Below are 27,932 nucleotides of genomic sequence, written 5' to 3'. Positions count from 1 at the left end.
TGGTACTTCAAGTAAAGTTTGATGCTGATATTTTTGTACTTTTACTTAAGTAAAATTCTGAATGTAGGACTTTTACTTGTAAAAGAGTATTTCTACACTGTGGTAGTGCTACTTTTACTTAAGTAGAAGTCGAGTACTTCTTCCACCACTGAAGAGGTTATGTATTATATCCAGTTAGAGGTTAGATTCTGTACTCCATCAAGGGATTAATTATGATTATTATTATTCATTTTAGGAACCATTCAACTGGATTCAAATTGATTTGGATGTACAATATTTCCTCTCCTGCCATACTTACTGTCTTACTTATTTGTAATTAATGTAATGTACTTTTTGTCTGGCTAAATACATTTTTGTTGTGGGTGGTGTAGAAGGTAAAAGGGGGAATATTTTCTTTCATATTTTATATGATCCTAAAAAAACTTAGTTTTAATATTCAAAATTCAAATTCTATTTATGTTAAATCAAGTTTTTTTGTAAGTTCATTTGTTCAGCTTTTTATCCCAATAACAGGATTATACAGGCCCACGTTATTAGACAAGAAACAAGGACATCAACCTGAAGTGGGCAAGTAAAGAATCCCAAAAAGTTTTTAACAGAAGAATAAACACTGGGAAGCTATAGATATAGAAACAATGATATATTTTGATAGTGTAGTATGGCAGACATGTAAAAGCAAAAGAGTAGAGTAAGATAAGAGTCTTAAATTCTCCTGGACAGCAACAATCCAGCGGGTGACGGGACTGTGGTCAGTGCCAACATTAGTAAGGTCAACACTGCCACACAGGGCCAGATTATCTCACTGGGTGGCCTCCACTGACCTCACCCCTTTGTTTCTTCCCTTCTCTCTGTGGTAAATTGATTAAAGAGAAAGTTATTTAGGAATATGCACCATGTAAACACAATTTAAACTGAAATAATAAAGGCCTTCAAACTATGTCTTAACTCAGGGGCCCTTTTCAAGATGGGGCCTCAAGATGAGACAAGATGAGACATGACTAGAAAACTGATTTTGATGTGCAGAATATGTGGAGTTCCCCTTTAATACTGTAAGCACAAGGCCAGATTAACCAACCAACCAACCAGGGGGCCTTATGTAGGTGATTTAGTGATGCATACTCAGTAATTGTAAATGTTTATCAAACTTTTGAAACTTTTATCAGATAAATGGTTTCAGATGCATTAGATCTGTATTCCCACCACTATTGTTTGTCATCATCCTGAGTGATTCATGTTAAATCAATTATAAATTATAAATGCAGCATTGTTTTCATCTTGCAATCTGTAACTACACATATCTGCACACAGTGAAATGTCAGTGTTGTCATGTTTCTCAGTTTGATGTTGTTTTTGTCCTCTTCCCAGCAGACCACTAACCAACTTAATTGGTCTAACTAATCAATGTCACTATTGTCACCCAAGGACTCGGAGTACCTCATGTGTTTGACAAATTACTATAATGGGATTTTCTTTCATTTTTTAAAAACATAATTGTTGATTGGTAACACTATGCATCATGTTTACCACATGCTGGATGTCTTGTGTTGGAATAGAGCTTGTGTTTGTCCTCAGTTTACACGAGTAAATGGAAAAGATTAATGTTTAAGGCCATCTCAGTGCATTTTATGAAGACTACAGATGCTTTTTGTGCAGACTTATTGCTTAATGTAGCATTTCCAAGAGAAAAATATGTTATACAGCTGTCAAACACAACAGTTCTGTTAATGACCAAATGTTCTGCTCAAGAGTCTTTGATGGCTTGGCTGTACACACACATAAAACAATAGAGTAAATAACACCAGACTCTTGAAACAAACAGCTCCCCTTCTGCTGCACCCCTCCTCTTCTCAGAAAACACTCGTGGTCCTTTTTTAAGAAACCATCACCACACCCACAGCAACAGATGCTGCCATAACTAAAACACACTGACACAGTCAATTTGTCTTTTGTCCAGTTCTTGTCAGTTTTTGTCTTTAATCTACTCCAAAAAAAAAACAACAACCCCTAAACCTGTAAGACAGTTAGAGTTGATACGTTTCTCAAAGGGGGATGTTCAGCAGTTACACATGACAGAAAGCGTCCTTCAAGTATGAGCCCTGAAAGGGGGACAGAAGGTCACGACCTCAGTATCGGCTTCTTGGTGGGGGTGTATATCCCGTAAAAAGAAAGGGACAAGACAATTGAGCACTCTCTCCCTGCACTCAGCCCCAGCAGCCTCCTCCCGCTCTACACTCCCAGCAACGCCACATCCCATTGAATAACGGACACTTTGATCAAAGGGGAATTCCAGCTCTCCGTCACTTGCTGTCCATATCTCGTCATACTCAGTCAACTGGAGCGAAGGATGGAGGACATACTGGTTATTCAGTTCCTGGTATACTGATTAGGACACAATGGAGCCTCATGCTGTGTCAGTTACATGTGTGTGTGTGTTAAAGCATCCTCTACTCACACACACACAGTACACATCCTGAGCAAGCTCACCCTATAACCATGACCCTATAGCAGGTGGTGTGAGGGCCACAATTGCTTGGGCTGGAATCTGTTCTTGGCCAGCTGTGGAGACGGCGGCCAACGGCAAGGACTGCCTAAAGAAATGGTACGAAAAACGTTTAACTGGTAGAGGGCCTGGTGGACTTGTGTGCGTAGTCATGAGGCAGTGGCAAAGAGATACAGGCAGAGAAACATGAGGAAGACTAATTCAGGGAGTCAGAACTAGATCATAGAGGCTGGGGAACATGGAAGAAGACTGCAAGGACTGAGCTGAGGCTGGAAAAGAGAAACTAGCTTTGGGGGGAAAGTTTCAAAGATGAGATGAGCTGATGGACAGGCAAAGATAAAGTCGATGGTCTAAGGGAGATGGACTGCAATGGGTAGTCCATCAGTAGGTAATGAGTGACTTACAAACAGGGAGTCCAACAAATGGCACCTGCATTATCACCTTAAGATGTAATTTAGGATTTAAACCATTAATTGCAGCATTATCTTTTGGACTGTGTTTCTGCTATTATGCCTGAGTTGGCTGTTCTTGTACAAAACATTTACATTTCATGGAGAAGGCTAGGGAGATAAACCTTACGCTTGTACAGTTTACGCTTCCTTTCTTTCATCTGCTATTCGGTGTATTTGAAATATTTCACATAAACATGGTATGTGAAGGTATATCATAGTACATATAATCTTTTCATTTGTTACTAGAAGATGTATTTGATATTTCTTTGATGTTCGATTTTTAGCGGTGTTTTGTGATCCCATGTGGGATGGACCAAATGTTTGTCATGACACGGAAATAAAAACTAATTGCAGTATTATGTGTTTCAATTATTGTGTCTACCCTCTGCATATGGATTGTATTTTGAAGACAGGTTTAGGCACTTCCATGTTAAGGTACTTTGGTCAAATTAGAAAAATAATATTCAAAATCAATGCAGCAGGTTCAGAGATATCCTGACGTTTTGTCATGGCATGTGCTGACCAGCTGTGTCCTGCAACACATCTGCAACCTGAGCCTTTTCCAAACTCAAACCTGAGTTTGGAAAAGGTCCCCACACTGTGGAAGACATCATGTCTGGTCCTGGTACCCAAGAATGGGCACCTCAAAGTCTTAAATGACTACAGACCAGTAGCCCTGACATCCCACGTGATGAAGACCCTGGAGAGACACACTCCTACCTGAAACCCCTGGTCAGACCAGCATTGGACCCCCTGCAGTTTGCCTACCAGGAGAACATCAGAGTGGATGACACCATCATTTACCTGCTACCCCAGGCTTATTCCCACGTGGACAAGGCTGGGAGGATCATGTTCTTTAATTTATCCAGTGCTTTTAACACTATACAGCCTCTGCTGTTGGGAGACAAGCTCAGTGCCATGCAGGTGAACACTCCACTTGTGTCCTGGATAACGTGGATTACCTGACTCGCAGGCCACAGTTTGTAAGACTGAGCAACTGTGTGTCAGGAACTGTGATGAGCTCCGTCTTCCTGATTACTCTACACACCCCAACCCTTCAGCTACATCTCGGAGTCATGCCACCTGCAGAAGTTCTCTGCAGGTGACAATGACTCTGCCATTGTGGGGTGTATAAGTGGACAATAGGAGGAGGCCTGGTGAATTGTGGACTTGTGTCGAGGTGGTTCACTCCTTTACGCTAAATACCTTGTGTGCTGTGTGCTGGTGGCCGGAGCATGAGGGCGAGAGACGCTAACAAGCTAGTTAAAAGGCCGGCTCAGTGGAGGAATGGGTTGAGGTGGACTCTCTGGAGGTGGTGACGGAGAAGAGGATACTGTACAAGTTGGTTAGCACCTGAACGTCTCCCACCCCCTCCACGACATGCTGGTTGAGAAGAGACGTATCTTCAGCCAAAGAGAGGCACAGGAGATCATTTCTGCTGGGAGCCAAACTGACATCGGTGGACTAGGAGGCTGCTGAGGTTCTTACTGGACTCACTAATTTGATTTTCTTATTACATTTTCCTTAACTTCTGGCACAGTGCAATACATCTTTTTAACTTCAGATTCATTTTTGAAAACCTTACTGCAATTTGCACACTTGTATGCCCGTGGTTTCACCATGCTGCATACATGTAGTCACGTATCTTCTTCATTGTTACACATACTGTAGTATCTACTATACCAACACACATCCTCTTCATGTTTCTCAGACTTCCTCCCTGGGATTTGTGCTGAAGGGTTCCTGTGCAGCTGTCGAGCCGCATTAACCGCACATTTTCCACACCTACCAAGACTAATATAAGAACAGTGGGGGCTAGGCAGGGATGATGCTCACTGCTCATTCTGTAGTTATTTAATACCGGGTAGTTTAAGTTCATAGAGGAAAAATTTAAATTTTGAAGCTTTTCTTTCAAATTTCAGTTTTTAAACATTAAAAGATACTTTTTCAACTTAGGTCTTATTACCATAATTTTGGACATAATAATAATAATTTATTTCAATTATGCTAACAACCAGAGTAACTGCTGAGATCTGGGAACATGACACGACAGGTTGTGAACAAGCCAACAGTTAGCCAGATTTTCTAAACTACTTTATCTGGAGGTAAAACCAAAAGTGAGTGACCCAAAATGTAAAAAAAAATCATGCACAAGTATGATAACTGCGGTAGGACAAAGCTGGGCATGAAGATGTGATAGATGTTGAAGTATGGATATTTGTGTGACATATGTTTGCTATTTGCTTTGTTTTCTCTTACAAATAAGTTTGGCTAACTTGGAGTTTTGTTTAAACTGACTTATTATTAGTGATGCTATCACATTTCCACATCTCATGAATTAACCTGGTGACTTATATATTTTTATAAATAGAAATGATGGCCAAAACTATTAAATAAGACCCAAGTTGTAACAAACTGCATATATCCTTTGAAAGAAACTATTTACAACATCAAAATGGAGTATGCTTTTACTACTCACAACTTGTCAGAGAGAGGGACTTCAGTCAATTAAATTAACAAAATATTACAGGTTGGGCTTGAGATACATTCTTTTGTTCTGTAGCTCAAAGACAAAAGTATAAAATGGGGAGGGTGGGTCACCAGTACTAAAAATGTATACACTCAGTTCATTCATTGGGCAGATACAGTACATCATAGGATATCATTCTCCATATCAGATGCGACAATTGCAGGAGCAGAGAAGGTCAGGCTGGGAACATTTTGTTATGAAGGGTTGGACTGACACACAGGGCAGCCAGTGTCTCCCTCCTGCCAGGGCCGGAGTTTCCTCTCACCACCTGATTCAGCACCCCACATCTGCCCTGAATTAGCATGCTAACAGTCGTACCCAAACCCCTGGAGCCAGCCAACTAGGGGCTGAGGCAAACAGATCCCCATGACACACAGACTAATGCAGCCAGACGGACGGCCCACAGGAACGCCTCACATGTTCCACAGAGGGAATGCAAAACATCCTGCGCTCAGCAGCACCTCAGAGTACAGCGCACATCTGGGCTGCAGATGTACCATCAGAAGAAAAGAAGCAAGAAGCTGCTGTACGGTTCTGCATGCGTGCTTGGATGCTGGTGTGTATAAGTGACTGTGTGTATCCATATTTACACAGCACACATTCGTTTTGTATATAAAGGCCGTGCACACGTGTGTCTATGTATATAATCAAATGGGCCGTAGCAGAAGCAGCAGTTTTGTGGGTGGAGGGAGAGGAGGTCAGAGGCGTAACTTCACAGGAGTAGACACAATCGGCCATTGAGAGCTGGATTCTGTTTAGAAAGGCGTGGAGGCTCGACATCTATGAAGGAAGAGGAGTTGTTTCAGGTCAGTGGAAGACAAACACACAGATGGACGCAGATGTTGTGACCACTACATACACTCTAAAAACAAAATGAGGAAAGAAAAAAGGAGGAGAAATTTACAGAAACATATAAATAAATATAAATGCCTAATAAAAAGTAGGCCACCCTATGCCTTCACATCATAACAGCAAGTCTTGAAATATGCATGATGTAATATTGGACTGAACTCCAAGAAGGAAAGTCTCCAATTCGTGGAAATCTGATGCTTAAGGAGGCCATAGAGGGCATCTTACTTCATCCTAGTGTTCATGGAACAAGTCTTGAATTTGTTTTGCAATAATTATAAGGACGTTATCATCTCACAAAATCACGAGAGCAGAGCAACGTTTGCAGCATGAGATTCATCTGGAGTGGCTGTTATATGACCATGAAGAACAACAGGATATAATAACTCCTCTCCAGTAAGTAAAATAATCCGCCTACCAACACCTCTAAAGCTCACAAATAAGCTCACTCCGTTGGTTACCTCAAAAACTCACAGTGATGACAAGACTCTAGGAAGTCACTGCGCCCAGGTAAAAAATAGTTTGGCAAATACCCGCCTGTTAAACCACACCTTGTCGTTTTTACAGATTAACAACAAGATATAACATGGTAATTAGTAAACTCTAGAGGTGCTAGTAGATAGCTTTTGTTACCTTTGAACAGACCCAGGCTAGCTGTTTCCCCCTATTTCTAGACTTTGTGCTAAGCTAAACTAACCGACTGCTGGCTGCAGCTTAATTTTTAGCATACAATTATGGAAGCGTATTTCCCAAAATGTTAAGTATTTCTTCAACTTTTCACTAGTACAGTTTGTCTATTATTGATAATCTTAATGTTATTGACCTAGATATATTGGCTCATTTTACAGCATATGTGACCATTGCAGCTGCATATTGGGCAACTATCTATATCGCTTTCTACAAAGCTATTATCGTTAACTATAATTCTAAGTTTATTTATATAGAACTTTTAAAAAAATGTTTCAAAGTGCTTTACAACTGGGTAATCCAGCAATTATATGCGACAAGAAGTCCTAAACAAGACACATTGCTCTGGTCATGACCAAGTGAGTGAGAGAGAAAGCAGGCAAATGTCAGCAATGGTGGAGTACTGCTTCTGTCCACTAGGTGCCACTTGTGCTCTGTCTTTGCGCTGGTTGAGACCAGAGATTCACTCACCCAAATGAGTTTAAACCATGTGCTCTGTGAAAAATCAGATTTCTGCCTGAGACTGAGACTCATGACCTACACTAATACACAAATGATGGAGGCAAACTTGGCCAAGCACTGACTGATTTTGAGGAATAGTTAAAGCAGAAATGTTACAGAAAAGTGTCATGTTGTGTCTCATTTTCTCTGTTTTTCCACAAACAAACATACAGTAAGGACCACACACACTGTACATAAAACACCTAATACACATGTCTGCAAACATCCACACATGCATATATATGTATATACTCAGTATCACATGTGTTATGTACTTTCCTATGCATTTACAGTATTTATATTTAGTATCATATTTCTGGCTTTTTTCCTGGCACGGATGAAACACCTGTAGGTCTCCTGAATGACTGGAAACAGCTTCAGTAGAATGTAGGTGAACTTTCCAGGCATTGTTGTTGTTGTCCTCAGATCACATTAGGCTACTGTTTCCCTTCCTCTCCCCAGCAAGTTTGTTTCCCCAGAGCGACACCCAGGGCCGTGTTTAAGGAGTCCTGAGGGACCCTAGATGAGAGCAAGGTAAACACATTGAGGGGAGGCTGTAAAAAGACATGAGGCTGTGGTCACAAAGTGAGTAAACTTACTCCAGAAAATGTTCCACAAACAGTTGGAGAGATAGTTTAGTGCCCAAAATCAGTCATGTAAAAGTAATAAAGGCAAGAGATTTTAAATACCAAACTTCTTCTTATGTTATATATATATATATATATTTTATATTTTTTCTCCTATGAGATTTGTAAAAGGTTGACTGTGTGTATTGTTTGAAATTTGTAATATCCTACTTTTGATGATTATAAATTAACAATCTAGCACAATCGAGCTTTAGAGGTGCTTGTGCCCATGCATGTGGTGTAGAGTTATCATGTGGGAGGAGATATTTTGAATTAAAGTTCTGTACATTTTCTGCATAGACAATGATGGTGATGGACAATTGCAGCATTTCCAATGTTTGGACAGGCATGAAACTCTCCTGGTTGAATCATACAGTGTTAGAAAAGATCTGGTTCTTTGATACAGAGTCCAATGGTCCAATATTCACTCTCTTTTAGCTCTGTTTTTAGTCTCTACCAACTCCTGAGGGAAATATCTGGCTCTTTAGCTGCTAAATGCTCCACTATGTTCACCAGTTAGGCATTACATGCTACAAGCTCCACTGAGCTGAGTCGGATAATAATTCTCTGTAGGTTTATCACTAAGAGCGACACCTTTCATCTTACAAATGGTCATTAGATCTATTGTTCTGGTAAAATATTGATTACAGCCTCTCATCATACCTCGGCAAGAAAGCAAATAAGCTCCCTTCCTAAAATGTTCCTACTATTCCTTTAAGCAATCCAATAAGCTGTCCTGATTGAAACGTAAGGACAAAAACAACAAAGTAAGAAATGTTTATCTGGTAGTCAAACACTGTTCTGCTTTGGAGGTATAATGAGTAAAGCGAGGTGGAGAGGGACAGCATGAGTCAGAGCAGGGAGGGAAAATAAATACTGTGATGAAGACACTCAGACAGGCCTTTCATAGCTCATTTCATTTACTGACATAAACCGCATCGCTCTAACTGATTAAGGAACTCCTGCAGTGTGTGTTATGTGTGTTCTTCTCCGTTAATGTGTTTATGTGTGTGCGCGTTATGAGTGCTCATTTGAAGAAAGAAACAGGACAAGTTATCTCCCAGCGTGTGGTAAACACCTCTGTGGGCAAGTTTAATCTCTCCTCTCTCTTTTCTTTTCTCCTCTCCTCCAGCTGAATGAAAGAGTGAGTGGGCTCAGGTTGTAATTACAGTAATGAATGATTTTGCTCTACCTTTCCGCCCATGTAACATGTTTTCTGATCCCCACTCCCTTTTTCTTAAGCCCCTTTCACCCCTCCCTGTTCCGCTGGATGTGGATTGGCTGCTCAGGCCTCTTTGTTTTTGGTAAGGAGATCCCCTGTTTATGTGGAGGTGGGTGTTCTTTCTTAACCACATTTTCTTTGATCTGCTCCTCCTACTCTTGCATTGAGCGTGTTGGAGTGTGTGTGAGTGTGTGCACGTAGTTCTGATAAGAGCATCAGCCTAAAAAATTATGTGGTTTTAGTGTGTCTGTGCTTGTTTGTGCTCACGTTTGTGTCTTGTAATGTGCAGTGCCGTATGTGAGCAGTTTTGGTGGCTTTGGGAGTCTGCAGGTGTTATAGTTAGCCACACCTCTCTCCTGACCCTTGTGTGCTCCAGTGTGCTCTCCTTTCCCTGTGTTCCTTGTCTGTCCTCTGTTCATTGCTGTGTGTGTGTGTGTGTCTGTGTGTGTGTGTGTACTGGTCTGGCTCTCTGGTCCGCCCTCCTCCTAAATCAAGGATGATCTGGCGGCTCAGGATGAGCCCACCAACCTGGACGCTATGGTTTCTCTTTGTATTAGGATGGGCAACCTCATACGCGAACAGTGCCACAAGCATGCCAGTCGTCCTCTCACCCACTCCTCACGCAACACATCTCCCACTACGCAAACGAGACCTGGGTCGCCCATCCCGACCGCAGACACACGGCCACAGCTGCCGTCCGCCAATGAAGGGGAACCCATGCAACTAGGCCGAGCCCATCTTACGCTGACCGAGCGTCTCCGCAACGGCTGTGGAGTGTCTGTATTGTGGCCACAAGGGTCACTTTCTGGCCACATGTTCAGTACGACCAAAAGAATAGGCTCACCAGTCACAGCGGGGGTTCTGATGAGCCAAAACAACCCCCCTAACCAGGGCTCTCCCAGGCTACAAATCCAGGACACCCTCTGGGGCCCCTCTTCCTTCTAACCGCTTGTACAATCTGTCTCAACCTGAAAGAGAAGCCATGGAGAGGTATGTCAAAGACTCAATGCATGCTGGGCTCATTCGTGTGTCATCTTCACCTGCAGGGGTGGGCTTCTTCTTTATGGCCAAGAAAGACAAGAAACTACACCCGTGCATTGACTACAGAGGTCTCAACCAAATCACCGTCAGGAATAAATACCCGTTTCCACAAATCAACTCGGCTTTTGAACCCCTTCACGGTGCCACTGTGTTCACTAAGCTGGATCTCTGGAACGCCTACCACTTGAGTCGTATACGGGAAGGAGATGAGTGGAAGATTACCTTCAACACCACATTAGGACACTTCTAGTACCTAGTGATGCCTTTTGGTCTGACGAACGCTCCAGTGGTTTTCCAGGCACTCGTCAACGACGTCCTGAGAGATTTTTTGAATTGCTTCATCTTCGTCTACGTGGACGACATCCTCATCTTCTCTCGGGATCAGGCCAGTCATGTAATCCACGTCCGTCAGGTTCTCCAGAGGCTCCTGGAGAACAAACTATTGGTCAAGGCGGAGAAATGCGAATTTCACGCCAGTTCGGTGGGTTTCCTCGGCTACATCCTCGAGAGTGGGCAGGTGAGGACGAATCCAGAAAAGACTAAAGCTGTAATGGAATGGTAGACACATGCTAACCGTAAGCAGCTACAGCGCTTTCTGGGGTTTGCCAACTTTTATCGAAGGTTCATCACGGATTACAGTCGTGTGGCAGCTCCTCTCACGAGACTTACCTCAACCAAGGTTCCCTTCTCCTGGTATGCCGAGACACGGCCCTAGCTAGACTCAAGGCTCTCTTTACCTCGGCTCCCATCCTGATCCAACCCGATCCCTCACAACAGTTCACGGTGGAAGTGGATGCCTCGGACACAGGAGTAGGGGTGGTGCTCTCCCAGCGTTCAACCAGAGAGCACCACCCTTGTGCCTTCTTCTCCTGGTGCCTTTCCTGTGCTGAGCAGAAATATGACGTCGGGAACAGGGAACTCCTGACTGTCAAATTAACATTGGAGGAATGGAGACACTGGCTGGAGGGAGCTGAACAACCCTTTGTAGTATGGAATGACCATAAGAACCTGGAATACATCCAAACAGCGACTCAACTCCCGGCAAGCACGTTGGGCCCTGTTCTTTGGACGTTTCAATTTCATCCTCACTTACCGTCCCGGATCCAAGAACATTAAACCCGACGCACTATCCCGTCAGTACCTCTCCCTGGACAGCACCCCCAGACCTAATACCATCCTCCCTTCCACCTGCGTGGCGGCTGCAGTGACATGGAGATTGAATCCATAGTAAGGGAGGCCCAGCAAAACCAACCAGACCCCGGGAACAGTCCCCCCAGTCGCCTGTTTGTCCCTAACTCTGCTTATTCCCAGGTGCTCCAGTGGGCACACAACTCTCGTTTTGCTTGTCACCCAGGAGTAACTCGTACACTCTCCCTGCTTAGATGACACTTTTGGTGGGTTACTATGAAGGCATATACCCGGGCCTTCATGGCAGCATGTTCCATCTGAGCTTGAGGAAAGTCCTCTCATCAACCACCAGCTGGTCTGCTACAACCACTTCCCATTCCCAGTTGCCCTTGGTCTCACATAGCACTGGACTTTGTTACCGGGTTGCCCCCCTCTTAAGGTAACACCACCATCCTCACCATTGTAGACCATTTTTCTAAAGCAGTTCATTTTGTGGCATTAACCAAACTCCCCTCAGCTCAAGAGACGGCGGATCTCCTGGTCCTCGACATAGTTTCTGACCGGGGCCCCTGGTTCATCCCACAGGTCTGGAAAGTGTTCTGCCTAGCCCAACCATCAGTCTCTCCTCCAGATTTCATCCCCAGACCAACGGCCAGACGAAGAGGGCCAATCAGGACCTCAAGGCAGCCCTTTGATGTGTGGCAGCCACCAACCCTTCCTCCTGGAGCTCTCAACTTCCTGGGTTGAGTATGCACACAACTCACTAACCAGTGCTGCTTCTGGTCTGTCTCCTCTGTGTGTGTGTGTGTGTGTGTGTGTGTACTGGTCTGGCTCCCTGGTCCGGCCTCCTGCTGTTGATCACTGGCACACCTGACGTCCATCATCCAATCAGTCTCCACAGTATGCCAGCTGCCTTTCCTGTCCTACCTGCCTCCCCACAAGAGCCAGCTGTCTTTCCTGTCCTGCCCGCCTCACCACACGAGTAAGCTGCCTTGCCGGTTCTGTCCATCATGCTACACGAGCCAAGCCAGAACCTACACTCACCGTCTCCGTCCCTGGAGCCTAGCCGTTTCTCCTAGGATCGGGCCTATTTCGTCCTCTCTGGCTACAGTGGACTACACCGGATTCGTGGCTCTGGAAGAGCGCATATCCACCTGTGATTACTTGCAGTGTTTTAATAAAAACTGTTACTACAATCCAAGTACCACTTCCTTGTGTTCTGCAATTGGGTTCTTAGATCGTGCACTACGACAGCAGGAGTGTAATAACTTGGTGTTGGACGACTTTATTATTTAAATGTCACTTGAAAAATCCACTTCAATCTGCCCCTACTCTCTTTACACACATGATCACACAAGTCTGTAACTCTAAAATCTGGGAATAGCACTGTCTCCATACACATACGGCAAAAGTCATTTTTGCATATGGTTATTATTACATGCAGACTTCATGTTTTAACCTTTCAACATCCATTTTCCCCTTTTTGTTTTCATTTAAGGAGCTTTAAAGCTGCTTTAATCAAATATGAATGTTTTTCCCATCAGTGTGTTCTTTAGGCTAAAAAAGACTAAAACTTAAAGCTGCTATTTTCAATAATTTTATATTAACCATGGTTCAAATGACTGTGTATATATACACACCATATGAAACCCAATGGCTGCAACATTCCATCAAATAACAATATTATAGATGTATTGTGTATCATTTAATACACATTTCCCTAAAATTCAACCTGACATATTTGGTATCTTTGGAAACTTTTGGATCTTCATTAGAATTTAAAATAAAGTTCTGTAGGTTTGAACAACGCTTGGATGCACAGCATGAGTTTGTAATGACTTGATTCATCAGCAGGCAGCTGCTTGTTAAGGGGTCAAAACATTTCCTCTCCAACTTCTGTTTTTGATTTCATATCAGATACTTAAAATCACAACGTTACAAATAAACACTAATTCATCTGATTCAGCAAATTAAACCTTGCTATTAGCAAAGCACTTACTTTGCATTTGGGGAAGTAAAACTACACATTTAGCAAGTTTGTACAAAGAATGCAATCAAAAGTTCCTCTACAGAGACAACTACTCAATTCTTTGAGGAAGGAAGACAGAAATTGCACAGTTAGAGACAGAAAAATAAACTGTCTGCAAAAACAAATAATGTATTGAGTGCTGAGTTCACACAAGATTAGCATTACCAGTGGACATCTGCAACTAAGTAGATAATTCATGCCTTTATTTTTCCCACATCCCCTTTAATTGTAAAATCTAAAACATGGACAAAATGTTTTACACCTATCTCTTGTCTGCACTTTTGCCCTCACACCTCCTCACTCGCTGGGTCACAGCTGGGCCGCTCCTACAGGCGTGTTGAGCATTACCTGTCAGACAAAGCGAGCAGCCAAATTCTCTGAGCTCTGCTGGGATCAGGAGCTGAGAGCCTTCCTGCCTCCTAAACTCACCCCCAGCAAAAACAGCAGAGTAGTGGGAGGGGGAAATGATATGACCCCTGGTTCCACAAGCAGTTCAGAGAGAGTTGAGTCAGAGGACAGCTAGTTAATTCCTCTCTTCCTCAGTGGGCTCCAGTTTGAGCTTGCATGCAGTATTATCCTCTACAATTACAGTACATGAGGTAGAACTGGAGAAAAAGCAGATATCCTGTTTAAATTAGAGTGAAGTTGACTTTTGGATACAAAATGGACAGCTGTCACTGTTCGAAGGCATTATATGCTAGCTCCTTTGTATGCCTTAAAGGAATAAACAATAAATGTTAGAACTGTTAGAATCTTTGATGCTGCATTACAGGACTTATATTGTAAAGAGGTGTTTTAGTATTTTAATTAACTTATCTGGTGTGGAAACCTCAATCTGGTAGATGAGGCATGTACTTCTGTTTGGTATTTGGGAGGGGCAACCACCATGTTGCAGACAATGTGCAATTCCTCTAATGGCCACTAAAACCTGTCTTCAAAACAAAGACTGTATTGAAGTTTCTGGGAAAATAGTCCAAAGTGTGTAATTTCCTTAAAGAGTGTCTTTGTGGCTATGTTGACATTTTTGGGGGGTTTGGTTGCCTTTCTTGGCCTGTGTCTTACACAAAAGTGGCAATCACAATATATCTTTTAGCTGGTTGTTGTTTCCTCATCCAGCTTCAGCTCTACAGAGAATCCATCCCATTGCCCTGAATTATATTATCTGGCACTAAACAACTAACAAAATGTTGTGGATGGTAAACCCATGTATGTGTTCTGAGAACTGGATACCAGACTCAAAGATCCCACCTGTTCATACCATAGACTGTATATAAAGATGGATGACATGACATCTCCCCAAAAGTGAAGCCAAAACATCTTGGTCGCCCCCTGGAGGGTGGCTGCAGTATTGGTCATAAACCCCGCCCCCTCCATGTTAGTGGGTGGGACATGAGCCAAACTAAAAACTCAAAGTACAGAGAGATGGTTCCTGTATGTTTAAGTGTTCATTTTTCTGATATGTTTGGTTTTAATTAGTTATTTGATGCTATAAAAAGGGGGTGTTACATCATGATTGGCTCACAATTGAGTAGGCCGGGTGTATGGGCGGGACTTCGATACCTCAGCTCCATCACTACTCTGGCTCCAAATGATGTCAAAAGCGCAAAATGGCAGTTCCTGAATCAGGGATATTTTGGCTTCACTTTTGTACAGTGGGAGGAAGTGGAGACGCGTTGTCCATCTTTATATACAGTCTATGGTTTATTTCATTGAAAGCTGCTTAAAGTTGATCCGGCATGATCAGTTTTCTCTCTTCGTGATTTGTGTCCGTATTCCAGTGCAGTCCACTGAACATGAACATTACCATCTCTGTCCTTGGCTCCGCCCCTCAACCCAAAGTCTTTACAATCAGATGACATCACTCATGAAAATATTCTCTAGGCTCTGGGAAAGTTTTACAAATATTTAAGTTTTATAGTTTAAAAATTCATAATACAAATAGAAATCATGTTTCTTGTTGGCAGTTGGAGTTGTCCTGTCAACAGTTTTACAGATGTCTGTTTTAATGGCGGTGTATGAGAAAAATGCTTTTTGGGCTCCAGGGGATTTTTTTGGTTGCAGGACTGTGGTTAGCCACTGAGGCAAATTGGCAGCAAGGCTGCCTTGCTCTCTTAAAGGGCTATTCAATTGATTTAGTATTGCACTTCCATAGTTTTGGGGAACAAGAGACAGATAAAAAAAAAAAAAGAATGGTCAAAATCGAAGCAGCAGTGGTCGAGATATCCTGACTTTTAGTCACTAGCATGGGTCAAGCTCCAAAAACACTGGATCCTACATTAACCATAATGCAGTGCCAATGTGTTTAATTAGACCTTTTCTGTCTCCTTAATGCTCACTTCTTTCAGACTCCACTCTTTCAATTTGAAACTCAGGCTTTCTGTTTAAAATGTTCTGTTTGAAAATTTAAAAAGTTTCAAGCCCAATCTGACATTATTTTTATTTTTTAAATAAAGCTCTCTCCAGAGTAATAGAAGATGCCAATACATTGATGGATAAATTTTAGGATATAAATGTTAGATATGACAGCACAGATGCTATAACCATGTTTTTGTCTTTGGTTTTGCTACATTTCCTAAAATGCCTTTAAAAACCCCAGAGAATGGGCCTGACTTTTGTTGCCATCAGTTGTTGGTGATACTGTAGCCTACGTGGGACAGTTAGGACAATGATAGTGATACAGAAAGCAAAGGTTTTTCCAGAATAAGTGAATTATGACTGCCTACTGTCAGTAGAGAAATTGGTATTGCTTCATACTGCAATGGATTTCTGTCAACATTGTTGAAAAATATCAGGAAAGAGGTCCTTGTGCTTTGACTGTAATATTCTGTCAAAAAAGTCTGAAATTTACTGCTGATGCATGGAAAATCCTCTGTAATTAAACCTATATTTTAAATACTGTATCTCAGCATGGTGTCACATTGTCTGCTTGGCCAAATATCAAGAGAATGAAAATAAAGCCACTTTCAGACAACAACATGTAAAAGTTCATCACAGATAGCGCTAAACTGTTGATTTCCTTCATTTTTACTATAATGTAAACCCTGAGTTGGGTATAACACTCTACTAGAAGCACCTGTGTTTGTGTATGAGTCTGTGCACGCCAATGTTTTTGTGTCTCTACATGTGTGAGTACTGCACATTATGTTACTGTTTACATAAACCAGATCGTGTTAAAAATTACATAACCTTCGCGGTATGTCACCACAGAGGATGCAGGGAGCGAGCTGTGGCAGCAGGGATCCATCGGCTCACACCAACCCTTTCAATAAGAACGACAGGGCTTAAAATGAAACACCCCAGTTAATGGAGGGACTGCTTCTAATTAGGACAGCAAGCTGGTAAGGAATGCTCCACCAGGGACTAGAAAGACTCCATGTGAAAGCCTCTTTCCTCTCCTGCTCTGTGTCACCCCCATAACCTGTGAAAAGCCTCCATCTTGTCCCCTCAGCCCACTCATCCCACCCTCAGCTACCCGAGCCGAGCTTCACAGCGGCCCAGTGAGAGGCATGTAAATCTGGCCCCCTTTGAGCGAGCAACAGGCTCCGGAGAAAATAAATCTGCCGAGGTTCACAGTGAGTTCAGCCAAGCCACAGCTCCAGGCTTTTTCTCTCTTATTCCCTCTCTTTCTCTGAAACTGCTGCTGTCTCTGTCAATGCATCCTTCTTTCCATCTCCATCTCTCTGTCTCATTCCCTTCATCACTCTTCTGCTCTTTTTCCCCAATCCTCGCCACATATTTGGTAATGTCATAGACAGACAACGCTACAGTGATGTCATTGTTCTGATAACGACCTCTGGGAGGAAGAGGGACAGTCCCTTCACATGTGTTGTGTCTGGTTTTAGTCGAGTGTCTGATCCAAACTAGTTTAGTCTAGTTTGGATCTAGTTTGATGCACCACTACAGGCCTTGGTTTCCCAAACTTCGGATTGAAACCCAGGAGGTTCTCTATAGTGGGAGCTACATGACAAGAGTAATCATGTTTCAGTGAGTCATTCTAAAAAGGACAAGAGAATAAAGTTTGTGTTTAGTGGGTTGGGAGGACTCCTTTGACAGTTTGGAAAATAGGATCTGTATATGATCTTATTTCCACAGCAGCTGTTTTGAACTTATGTATGTAACAGTCAATTGGAAATCCAAAGTAGAATTGGAACAGCTGCTTAAAGCTCTTTGTGATGGCTTTTCATAGTAAAATAACCAGTGTTTTAGTTAACTCCTATAGAACGGAACAAAGCTTTTAGCCTAAAGGAATAGTGTGACATTTTGGGAAATACTTTTATTTGCTTTTTTGCAAGTTAGATTAGAAGACTGATACCACACTTATATCTGTCCTTTAATATGAAGCTACAGCCCACAGCCAGTTAGCATAGCTTAGCATAAAGACTGGAAACGTGGGAAACAGCTAGCCTGGCTCTGTCCAAAGGCAACAACATCCACCTACATGCACCTTTAAAAATCACTAATTAATATATAAGTGAGTGTTGGTATACAAATGTCAATTTGTGGTTTTATGGGTGGTTTTATTAGTCTTCTCATCTAACTCTCAGCAAGAAAGCAAAAACTATTCCTTGAACTTTCTATCAGAACCTTCAGATGTTCCAATGTTCAGTTCACTATGATCTGCAAACATTAGGCAGCACATGATTGTTTAGTGTCTAATGTCACCAAAAATGCAACAGACTGCAGTTACAAAGTCTGACCTTCTTTCCAAAGTGTCTTTATTTTGCAGGTGCTTCCCAAACTTTTTTGCTTGTGACCCCTTAATATGAAGCAAAGTCTCCTTGACACCCCTTTTATGAGGTGTGAGCAGTTCAACTGACTGAAGTGATTTTCCCTTCTCAGACTGTTTTATTTGAATATTTTTTAGAGGTCCAAAGAGGTAAAACTATCACACAGAGAGACATTATTCAAAGTCTGAATAATGAACACAATTTTGTGTAGCAGAATTTAAATATTCTGTGTTGCAGAATTTAGATATTCTTATTTCTTACCATAGTTGGGTGCCAAGTTTTCACCCACGAGGTGATATAGCAGCTGATCAGGTAGCAGATCTTTATCCTTAGTTGAAATCACATTGGTTTGTTGAAGAGTTTTTTAGTTTGCAATGATTTTATTTTATTCCTTCTGCAAAATGTGTACTTGAATAGGAAGCATGGCCATCAACACTGCAAGCATGATGAACATATGGAGGAAAAAGCAGAAAACTGCACAAAACATTGATAAATGTGCCAGTCTGTCGAAAAGGTGTACATTTTCCACACATGTGTAAGTCTAATGTACGGCAGCATTTACATAATTGGTTGTTTTAGTAAAACACATTGAGCTGCAACACAGACAGGAACAAGGGCAGTTGTATAAGTTTGTTATGTGTAAAACTTTAAGAGCCCATTTTCCTTGTGCTAATTTGCCATCACAAATTGTAGTCTGATATGAAATAAAGTACAAGACTTGCAGTTTGTGTCTCTTAAGGGAGTACTTTCTTTACCTTTATAGGTTTCATTATTGGAATTTAACGAACTCTTTTATCCATAACATTGAATAATGAGTGAGTGAGGTTTCAGTGTGCTGGCTGTCTGCTGATGGACATTTGGCTGTTGTAGTGCATTCATTTCAGGGCTAAGGATGCTGTCATCGCCATCTATCTCCAATAGTGTAAGCAATACATCATCTAAATGTGTTTCAAGGCAAAATTAAACAAATTACAAATGAAAATCTGAGCAACTCATTTCATGAATTAAATCTTTTTTCACCACAGAGATAGCATCTTCAAGTGAGTAAGTGTTGTTTACTGCAGAGTGCGTCTCACTGGTGGATCATGTCAGGCAGCTCTGTGCTGACACTGCTAAGCCCTGTCTTCTGATGTAGCTGTTTATCAGAAATTGACAGATAGTTTTGAAAAGAAAGAGGAGGAGGAGGAGGAGGAGGTCTGGTCACTGAGTACTTCCAGACCTCTAATGAAGACGGATGTGAGGACACAGTGTCCACTCTAACCCTGTAAACTTTGACCTGTGACACAGCATAGCACAGAGGCCTAGCTAAAAAAAAAGAAAGAAAGAGAGCTTTGGCAGGAGAGGACGACTTCATTTGCACTGGGTTATTACATGACATCCTTCCAACACATTCGCAGTTTCACTGTCCCACTGGAAGAAACATTTTCACACCATAAACCAGCTCAAACTGTGGAAAATATCAGCTTGCAGTAAACAAGCAAGAAAACAAAGGCCTCATTGTAGCTCCCAGGCCCGTTTCAGATCAGATATATGAAGAGAGTCTCTAACCATGCATGTGCACAATGTGTCCATGTTACACTGGTATACAATACTGTTCATTATTTCCAATCACTGCTTCTCTGTTTATGCTTCCACTACAAATTGTGTGAGTAATTGTAGGTAACCCCTCTTTGTCTGTCATTAACTGCCCAATCTCCTTATCTTTGGGTCTGAGACAAACCCCAATCCTCTGATATTATTGATGACTCCCTGACAAGTGTTAAGGGTGTCTCAGAGTAATGTGCAGCTCATTCAGCAGGGCTTCGTTCTTAATCCCTGACCTAGAAGAAGGAGGATTCTCAGTTTACACAGCGAGTGGTGGGAGTGTTAGATTACACTAAGACTGTAATTATAAGGCCCCAAGACTGATAAATAGAGGAAAACGCTAACACACATTAATGCATGAAAGTACACGCTCATGCACACACATGCACTCAGGTGCACACATGCAGTGCTGTAGGAATCAAGGAAAAGGTCCCCTGAGATTCTGTAGCTCTGTCCTCTCTTTTGGTGGACTTTGGGTATTTTCAGACCTGCATTGTTTAGTCAGGTTGAAATGGACTCTGGTTCGTTTTACCCCTTGGTAGGACTCATTAGGGCAGATCTAAACACAGAAATCATACTCGACCAAAACAACCCCACCAAGACATTTTATATATACTGTATGCATGAACTAACCGAAACCCTCAAGTAACCTGTATGACTACAAAAGGAAAATGACCCACACATAAGCTTTAAAAGAAGCTTCACAAAGCAAAAACACAAAGTGAAAGGGGTCTATGATGTCCATTAGTGAAAATCAAAGAGAGCGCTATCAGAGACAACACTGATCTGAGCGCTGCAGCATCACCAAAGCCACAGGGGTATGAACTGACATAACAAACACAACCAAACAGGCTTGATCCAATTCTCCTCAAACTACCACTAATTTCATGTTGCATCTTTGAGTGTGAATGCCCAACTGTGTTTGCTCTGTGTGCACTCTGACCCCTGTCCCTCATCCTCATAACCCCCTCCTCATCCTGCCGAGCTCAGCCCAGCTTAGGCCGGCCCACTCAACAGGACAAACTGCAGGCCCCCTAATCAGCTCATTTGGGCAGATCAATGGCATTGATGACAAGAGCCTAAGCGGAGACTGTGGACCAAATGAGGGCTGAACAAAACACCCTTCTTAAACGATGGCCTCGGAGCAAATAACTCCCGGGTGAGAGGGTCAGGAGGTTGGTGACCTGGGTGGGTGCGGCGGTGGAGGTGTCCGACTTGGCCTGAGTGGGGGGTTTTGAGTCCCTGGTGTCCCCGCTGATGGGCCAGCTGAACAAACAGCTGGGAACAAGGCCGGGCTTCAGCATGCAGAGACACAGAGCTCCAGCCATGCAGACCCGGTCTCAGACCAGACCAGGCCAGACTTTAGACCCTGGACAGCATGAGGACAGTGAGCTGCTTTCTTCTCCAGAGAAAAGGCCATACCAAAATGGACACATACACATGCAATTGAACCCACGCACATGCATAGAAATGCATGCAACACATCCACATTCACACATACAGTGTTTGCACACAGACATTCTTGCACGTGCATACACAGAAGTAGAGACACTATCTCATACAAACTCCATGAATTCACACAGCCTCAGCTGCTCTCTCATCTTTAACACAAAAGGCCTGTGTCTATCTGGCTTCTGCTCAAAATAACACTCCTCTATCTCCAAGCTATTGATCTTCACTTGTCTGTTCCTCCACAGGACATCCACTGTATCTACTCATTTTACTGCTCTCCGGCAACTCCTAAAAATCTGGCCCTGTTGACATCAACCCAAGAGTAGTCACATTCCAGGAACTCTTCCATATCTGCACAACGTTTTTCAAGATGTACGTCCTTTAGCAACACTGATTATGTAAACGCTTGGAGCACAGGCAGCTGGAAATAGCTGAAAAGATGCTAGCTGCGGTTATTAAAGGCTTGGGAAAGCAAGAGTAAAACTACAGCAAGTGATAGAGGTTGTCCAAATAAAACAGACAAGGACATTCATTTTGCCATTCCTCCTGCCCCTCTTTGATGCCAAACAAAACACAGTTGAGCCTCAATCAGCTCAGGTCAACCTGAGTCGGATTCCCAATTGTATGCGCTCCAGTTCTGGCAAAACAGGGTCACTGGAAGATATAAAAGAGGTTTTTGCTCAAATACACACACACACACACACACACACAGTCATACACACAGACAGCCTTGTTTGGGGCAGCGGGGGGCTCAAGCTCTGATAATGAGTGGCACACATGAAAGGGTGGCTCCTCACTAGAAAACAAACTTCACCAGTGGAGCCGTTGTTAGCAGGGTGAACTCTGAACGGGCACATTGTCCCTCGATGGATCCCCTCTGACAGCCCGTCACTCAATTTCGACTGTCTCTATCAACCAATCAGGGCCCAGCGCCGGCAACCCTCTGGGAAAACTCCACTGAGGGGACTTAAGAATTTGGTGTGATGCCATGTTTAGACGTCAGTGGAAAAATGTTGGTCTCGGGCTATTACTGAAGTGCAATCATAAGACTGATGACCCTCTGTAATAAATAATGCAAAATAAACAGATTTAGTCAGTGAACTAATTACAAGATTATACTATGATTTATATTCTGTAACTAAAAATAACTTGCCTCAGTTAGACATTAAAGGGTCAGTTCACACATATTGCAAAAACAATATTTTTTTCTGAGTTACTTTTTGTGGTATCTAGCCATTAAGACAGTTTTGGTTTTGGTTTTGAGAAAATCTGTTTGTGGTGCTCAAAGCATTTATGCTCAAAAGCAGTTGAGGCAAAGGCAGTTTCGTTTGTTGTGCTCAAAGAATTGAAAGATGACATTAGATCTGAATAAGTTATCAGCAACATCTTAACAAACATAATAGTCTAGATAATCCACACATAATCTCCAAGTAACTTTAGTCTGTTAAAACCTGACTCAAGTGTAATTGTTTTTGTTTTCTAGTGCAGCAATCTGTCTTTGTCTTGTTTTAATATATTGTCAGTGTTTTGTAGAACATTCTTAAAACAAGTTGATTTGTATTGGCAACAGGTTAAAATAATAATTTTTTATATGTTTTGAACCTGCAATAACTGATTTTGTGGCCACTTGGGGGCAGCACACCAAGCTGTAAACACAACACTGACATACTATCATCTTATAAAGATGAAAGTTGCCTGTTTACAAATCCAGCAGACGTGGAGCAACATTAATTTGGGGTCGTGCTCCAGCCAACAAAACATATATCCAATATTCTCTCTTCCTTTAGCTCTGTTTTGGTTTTTCACCAACTCTTAAGGGAAATATCTGGATCTTTAGCAGCTAAATGCTCCACTATTTTCACCAGTTAGTCGCTAATGTTGTCTGCCAGCTGTTTAGTGCTGGGTGTATCAAAGCTTTTTTGCTGAAAACTGCTGCCTGTTGCAACTGGAAAGCGATGGTGAGAGGAAAACAGTAAAGCTGCCAGCCAAAACCAAACCAAAATAATGAGCTAAAATACATTTAAACACTCCATAGGGCAAAGGGGAACAGCAGAGTTGAGTGATTTTTCTGTTATTTTTTATATTCAGCATTTTCTACTGAAGAAATAGACCCAATTTAAACTGTTGGCAAGAGTGAGTGTTATTTGTAATATGGGTGAACTCACCCTTTATGTATACACTATATATGAGGAAAATGTGTTGTTGCATGTTCTCCCTGTGCCTGCATGGGTTCTCTCTGTGGGTGATCCGGCTTCCTCCCACAGTCCAAAGACATGCAGGTTAGGTTAAAGGTCTGAATTGCCTGTAGGTGTGACTGTGAGTGTGAATCGTTGTCTGTCTCTATGTGTCAGCCCTGGGATGACTGGTAACCTGTCCAGGGTGTACCCCGCCTCTCACCCAATGTCAGGTGGGATTGGCTCCAGCACCTTGAGACCCTCTAAGGATAAACGGTTATAGATAATGTATGGATGGTGTTATGAATATATATATATTTTTAAAGAAGTTAAATGCAGGTTAAAAAAACACAACTAGGCACCCACTAAGCCACCCAAGCACACACACAAACACACACAGCTCAAAAAGCTCTAGCCCTTCCCTGAGGAGCTGTGTGAGGAATCTGTTCACTGTTCACTCACTGTACCGCTCCACATTGTGAGGAGATAAAAGAAAAGGGAGTGGGGATGAGGGGGTAGAGGTTCACTCCTGCTGACTCCAGTTTCAGGTCCTCTGAGGGTGGCTGTGGGCGCACGGCGTAGGAGGAGATGGTGGTTGATTGTGTCTTGTAAGCAGGTAGTGGGAGTATGCAGCCTGGGCACTGAATGCAGGATTTTCACGTGTCAGAAACACCATTTCGAGAATCTGTGTGGATCTTGTGGTACGCACTGCCAGCCCCAACAATGTGGCAATGTGAAAGGGGATCGCTCGAAGTGATGAACCTACAGAGAATCTGCAGCTCCTCTCGGCATAACAGAGTTTTATAGTGAGTTTCAGCTCATTGTTTATCTGTCCGGCCGTAATTTTACCATTTTGGTTCATTCTCATCGCTCTAATAGCTTAATTTTTGGCCACAAACAATCTGTTACCTACTGAACACCAAACAGCAGACAGACAGAGTTAGCAACTAACTGGTGACCAAATTGGTCCATTCAGTAGCTAAAGAGCCAGATATTTCACTCAGGAGTTGGTGGAGACCAAAAACAGAGCAAAAAGAGAGTGAATATTGGACTTACATTCTTCAGGTGACCAGAAACTTGACTCCAAATTAATGTTGCTCCGTAACTGCTGGATGTGTAAATAAACAACTATTTGCTAACAACTTCATCATATCAACTTCAAAGGGGATGATATGTCAGTGATGTGTTCACAACTCCACTGCCCCCAAGTGGCCAAAAAAAAAAAATCAATTAATATAGGTTTAAAGAAGTCTCGGAAGAGTGAAAATGCTGTATTAATATTGGTATATATGATTTAATTCATCATAAAGCACAAATTCAACACATATGATCTCACTGTAGTCTCAATAGCTTTGCCAGAGCTGCAATGTGAAATGATTTCTTGTGTTGAAATCCACACCAAAAGGGAGTGACTGTGAACCAGATGCATGTAGATAACAGCTATATTTTATCATTTCAGCTCTGTATACACTGTCTGTATATCACAGCAGTTTATAGCTTCCAAACTGGGAGTGTTAAAACTTTTGTTAGTGTTAGAACTTTTTTTCTACTGCTTTAACTTGTTCCCAGCATACACCTTTTCCTACACAAACACAAACTGATCATATACTGTGCATTATTATCAAAGATGAAGAAAACATCCACCAACAAAAACAAGATGTGTGTTTTGAAATCTTGCAAATCTCTTCAGAGCCTATTTAATACAAAGAGAATTGAGGAGTTTCCTGTTAAGACTATTATAAGTTGACCAGCCGCTGATTGTGAAACAGGATGACATGGACAACTGCATCCTCCATCCCCGACCAAGCTCTACCCGACTTCAAACTTCCCTTTCCATAAGTGGGGACTTCCTTGTCCTCTTGTGCCTGACTCCTCTGTCTTCAATCAGCACACCAAAACATGCCCTCCTGCTGAGCCACGAACATCTGATTCAGCTGTGTGAGAGCACCTAATCTGTGCTGCATGAATGAGAAAACTGAGAGGATTAAAGGGGAAATAATTTTCTCCATGGCTGCTGAAACCAAAGTGGGTTTTGCTGCAGTGGGGAACTGGCCCTCTAAGCGTTGATGGTAGATGGGGGCTTTTTGTGTCTGCCTCTCATTGTCTTGTTACCTTATAAATCTTCCACGCCGACACCTGATACCCGATATCGTGGCCCATTTGTGCTCTGTGTTTACGTCTGAGATGTAGAGTGCTGTCGGGATGGGATGCTCCCCGCCCCCGTGTAGCGCCCTAGGGTGTGGGTGCTGCTGGGACAGGCGACACTGTGAGCTGGGGTGTCAACTTCAGGGTGGAGGAGTGTAGGGATAGGCCAGAGAAGTTAGGCCGACGCTTCTGAGCCGCCCTCAGGAAATACAGGTCTTATCATGTCCCAGAGAGAGAAGAAAAAGAAGTAGAGCAAGTTAATGAGTGACTGAGATAGTGTGTCAAAATAAGCAAGGGAAAGAAATTTGTAAGTCATGTCTTGCTCTGCTTCTTAGTTTTGGTTTTCCTTAGTTTCATGTTTTCTATTGATGTTTCCTGTTTAATTTTGAAATATTCTCCTTTTCTCATGTGTCTTGTAGTTTTGCTTCCTGTCTTTGATTGCTTGCCTTGCTTTAATTGGTTTCACCTGTGTCTCGTTGTCTCCCCATACCTGAGTATATTTTAGTCTGTGTGTTTCCTCTGTTCAGGGTCAGATTGTTGTACTATGTGTCAAGCGGTCCACTTTCTAGTGTTTGTGGAGTTACTTCATGGTTTGGATTATCTGCCTGATTTCTTTGGACTTTGGATTCTGCCTGCTACCCGTTGTATCTGTTTGCCTATGTGGACTTATTCCCTGGTTTGACCTCTGCCTGCCAGTAACCCGTGTAAGTTTTCTTCACCATTAAAATCACTGAACTGCACCTGCTCTGCCTCAGTGTTTGCATTTGGGTTCAAGCCCTTGAGTTCCCTGGTTTCCTGCTTGACTAAATGTAATATTATAAAGGTGCAGTTTACCAAAATTACCTTTTGTGGTATTTGGCAGCACGCAGATTAGTGTGTCTTTGTTTTTTGTTGTGCTCAAGGGGTTGAAAAAATGTCATATAAAGAATTCAACAGCAGAAACAGTGCTTGTGAGATAGCTAAAGTGTCAGAACCCACAATCCGGACAAGCACAGCCACAACACGCAGTAACTGGCCAGGTCTGTGGTGCATTATCGCAGCTCCCCCCTGCTGGCTAGAGTAAAACACAGCGGAAATGTTACCTTTTTTTTAAAATCTCCGATTAAAAATTATTTTAACAGTTTCTGTTCAAGTGCTTGTGGATGAATTATTCTGTTGTGGTTCAAGTATGAAAAATATAGTAAATCTGATGGATAAACATTTATCTGTTTGTCTACCTCAGTATCCTGACATGACTGTGTGACTTTACCTCAGCTAAAAGTTTAGAGGAGCTGCTCAGCATAATTTAAATAGTCCAGAACCAACTAAAAATAAGCTTTATGGGAAAGTGTCCAGTAGTGAGAGTGAGGCTGCATGTTATCTGTACATCCACAGGTGCATTTTATTACGCTGCCTGGAGGCTTTTTTTCCTGTAAAGCCAGTGTTTTATTTTGTTGACAAGGAATCTGTGTCCTCTTGTGTGCACAGAGCAGCAACTAACCCACAACTGACTTGTGGAGGTGAGGAAATAAAAAAACAAAAAGCTCTGCAGAAAGCGTATTGACCGCTGCAGATTTTGAGGACGGACAGGATGGACATCTATCTGAAACATGCGCGCACGGTGTGTAGGTGAGAAAGTAAGCAGGATCAAGCCCTTTTTTTTTTTTTTTGTCCCCCCCCCACAAACCTTTAGTGTGTGCAACCGACACCACAAATTACTTTGAGGAGACTATAAGAAAATGTGCCACTATCCCTTATAATGAAACGACAAAATATGTTTGTGTAACTGCCTTTCAAAACGACACACAAGCATTTTCTGATCTGACTCCCCTAAAAACCACTATAAATCACTATTGCAGAAATTCAACTGTTTTGTTGTTGATCGTTGATTAAGGTTTGTAAAGGTGTAGTCACAAAAACAACTTTGGTAAGGTTAGAGAAACATCATGGTTAGGGGACCTTCACGGTATCATCACGGTTAAAAGAACAACCACTGGGTTAAGGATCGTGGTCATGGTTTAAAAAGAAATCAACATTTGCAACAAATGACTGATGCTGTTATTTTTCTTAGGAGCATAGTCTCCCCCATTCGTTGAGACTACAACGGCAAAAGAGTTATTTGAGAGACATCAGGGAGGCAGTGTAGCCAGGAGTAGCTTATGATGGCAGGCTTTTAGCCTCAACTTCAAGTTCAAAACAGGTATAGACACTTTTGCCATAAGTGTGGTTGGATGACATGTCTTACAAACTATTTAGTTTTAAGCGGCCCTTTGATGCATGCATGATCAAAATAAAGGCAAAAAGCA

At 42.3% G+C, this 27,932-nt stretch overlaps 1 long non-coding RNA gene across 7 annotated transcripts in view; it reads right to left on the bottom strand.

Annotated features, from left to right (window-relative positions):
* Positions 1-1,641: 1,641 nt before the first annotated feature.
* LOC122862371 overlaps positions 1,642-27,932 on the bottom strand; it is a 91,390-nt gene continuing 65,099 nt past the window's right edge. For 6 of the 7 annotated variants that reach the window (XR_006374686.1, XR_006374688.1, XR_006374687.1 and 3 more), the window contains one exon: positions 24,770-25,862. This is a non-coding gene — a long non-coding RNA (uncharacterized LOC122862371). Of the gene's footprint in view, positions 6,263-7,865; positions 8,039-24,769; positions 25,863-27,932 lie in introns of those variants that run through there. The other variant, XR_006374683.1, reaches the window with a different exon arrangement.

The sequence above is a fragment of the Siniperca chuatsi genome, linkage group LG15 (assembly GCF_020085105.1).
Source record: "Siniperca chuatsi isolate FFG_IHB_CAS linkage group LG15, ASM2008510v1, whole genome shotgun sequence".
NCBI lineage: Eukaryota > Metazoa > Chordata > Actinopteri > Centrarchiformes > Sinipercidae > Siniperca > Siniperca chuatsi.
Note: the sequence above shows the minus strand (reverse complement) of the source record. Positions and strands in the feature narration are given on the sequence as shown.